Genomic DNA, 3105 nt, shown 5'->3' with positions numbered 1-3105 from the left:
AGGGAACTGCAACCCCATAGGTGGATCATTATTATGAACTAACCAGTACCCCAGAGCTCTTGTCTCTAGCTGCATTTGTATCAAAAGATGGCCTAGTCGGCCATCACTGGAAAGAGAGGCCCATTGGACTTGCCAACTTTATATGCCCCAGTACAGGGGAATACCAGGGCTAAGGGGTGGGGGTGGGTGGGTGGGGGACTGGGGGGGAAGTGTATTGGGGACTTTTTGGATAGCATTGGAAATGTAATTGAGGAAATTACCTAATTAAAAAAAAATAAAGTCAGAATCCCATGGTTAAAAAAAAAAAAAAAAGAAAAGTGATTTTAGCACTTATTTATAAGTTGTAAAAAGTTCCCTATGAAAGCTCTCTAAGAAAAAAAGAAAAGAGGTTTCTAAGGAAAAGGGGATAAGGGGTCTAAGAAAAAGGGGATAGCGGGATAAGGAGTGCTAAGAGGAGGGGGATGAGGAGAATTGCTAAGAAAAGTGGGTCAAGGAGATTGCTCTCCTCTTTTTGCCCTCAGAACTTATACCTTTCAGAATACATGATCACATGGAAAAAGTTCATCACAAGTTCAGACATGAAATTCTAATCATAAATTGAAATAGAAGTTCACAGCACTGAATGTTACATGCATATGCATTGGATTAGGAATAAATATTCATCACCTGTTGCAGCTCCACAGTTCATGGAGAAATAAAAACCATAACTAAGTTAATAGTGAAGTTTTGAACAGATAAACCTGGTCAACATTTTATCTTCTGTCCTAGCCCTATAATACATTGTTAGTTCCCTTTTATGACCTTTGGTTAATGGTTTTACAACTTTTTGGCATGTGCTCTGAATAGTATAATTCCTGCTTACTATCTCAGAAGCAACTAACTCATGACACCAAAGACTGGCAGCGTTCTCATTGTAGTATTGACTATCAGAATGGACCTAATAGCAGTTTCTCTATAAAAGAGCTTAATTCATACTGATATAATTTTAGGAATTCTTATAGAATCATCATTAAGAATTAAGAAGTCATCTATTTGTCTAAGTAGCATCACTACAATATAGTACATCTTCATTGTTCTGCAGAGATTTGTTCAAAAGTTTAGGCTAATACCTAGTGATTGTTGTATATGTTTAATAATAACAGGAAAAACATATTAATAGCAGGAATCTTTCCTAAAATGAATTTCTCCTGGGCCTTGTCTATCAGAGCAAATCTGTTGTGGATTTTTTTTAACCCAAGATAGATCATCTCAGGAAGATCACCTACTAGTTATTAGCTTGTCCTTTGTCAACTCCTAACAACTACCCCTCCCCAAGGTTTGTATAGCTCTTGTTCCCCCCAGTGAGAAGAGATGTTTCACTGAAGACTGTCTCTAGAGAAGGCTTTTTCTCCCACACCTACCAAAATTGTGCCTAACCCACCCTCCCCAGCTAAGTTTTATTCCTACAAGTCCAATCTAGTTCACAATGATGCTTGGATTCCCTGAGGGCAGAAGCAGACCAAGGGAAGAAATAATATTCAGAAAGGCATGGAGACTGGGATAGCTCCATCTAAAGCTGCAAGATCAAGATCTGAAGCATGGTTGTGATATCATTTTTGACAGCTATCAGAAAGCTTAGGCTAGAAGTAGGATCAGTCTGAAGCCCTCCACGGGCCCCATGCTTCCCACTCCAAAGGTTCCAAGACTCCCAAAATAGCTCTGTCAGGTAGGGACCAAGTGCTCAAGCATATAATTCTTTAGGGACTCTTTCACATTCAAAGCATAATGAGATCCAATGACCAGTACAAGACAAACCAAAGTTGAAAATCTACTTGGCAATGGCTTGCCATTGTATTATGACATTCCTATAACAATGCTGCAGTAGTTTCCCCCATTTTTACTCAAGATTTATTTAGGAAAGTATACTTAGTTTCACAATTAATGTTATTGATGTTTTAGTTTCTGCTATCAATGGAAATTTTCATCATAGTGCTTTTGGTTTTATACTTAGGGAAAAAATTGCTGAACAACAAAAAGCCTCTGTATTCCTGTAATAAGTCCTCAACCAAGAGCTTTGTAGACTGTCATGGTTTGAATGAGAAATAGCTTCCATAGGCTCATATGTTTGAATGCTCAGTCCGTAGTTGGTAGAACTGTTGGGGAAAGATTAGATGGTGTAACTTTGCTGGAGGAGTTATGTCATTAGGGGCAGGCTTTGAGGTTTCAAAAGCCCAAACTATTCCTGGGTAGCTCCCTGCCTCATGCTTCTGGATCAGATGTAAGGTCTCAGCTACTTCTCTAGCATCATGAATACCTACATGCTGCCATGCTTCTGGCCTTAATGGTCATGGACTCTAACCCTTTATAACTGTAAGTCCCAATTTAATACTTTTAAAAATGACTTGCCTTGGTCTCAGTATTTTTTCATGGTGACAGAAAAGTAACAAAGACAAAGCCAAGAGTCAATATGGAAAAGTCAGCTTCCCAAGAAGAAGTTTATACTTCTTTGTGATGAGAGTAAGTGGTAGATATAATAGAATGGTGAGAGGGTTATTTCAAAAGTAGGAGCTGAAAGTATGATTTAGCATTAAGAATCAGGCTGTTAGCATGGATCACAGGTTGCTATTACTGGGATTAGGATGTCTTCAGTTAATCTCTGGAACACTGCTCATCCTACACAGGCATCAATAGTCATCCAAAATAATAGATCTACAAATAGTATCCAAAGGTGATGTGCAAGCTGTAAAGAGTGATGGGCAGTCAATAGTCCCACCCAGATATAAAGCCTATGAATTCCAAACCCAACAATGACCAGTATGACAAGAGATACCCAAGCGTGCAATAGTGGCACTTCCAACAACTGTATAATTAAGATAACAACTGTACTTAAGATCCACTTAGTGAGAGGAGATTCATGGCTAGTACTATGCACCTAGCCAAATACACATAACTGGTTAAGTCATGGATACTAGAAGAGAGCCTACTACTGCCCAATCCCTAAACCAGTAGAATTACTAACAGAATTTCTTTTTTTTTTGATTTTTAATATTTTTATTACATATTTTCCTCAATTACATTTCCAATGCTATCCCAAAAGTCCCCCATAGCGCCCCCCACTTCCCTACC

The sequence above is a fragment of the Mus caroli genome, chromosome 11, assembly GCF_900094665.2.
Source record: "Mus caroli chromosome 11, CAROLI_EIJ_v1.1, whole genome shotgun sequence".
NCBI lineage: Eukaryota > Metazoa > Chordata > Mammalia > Rodentia > Muridae > Mus > Mus caroli.
Note: the sequence above shows the minus strand (reverse complement) of the source record.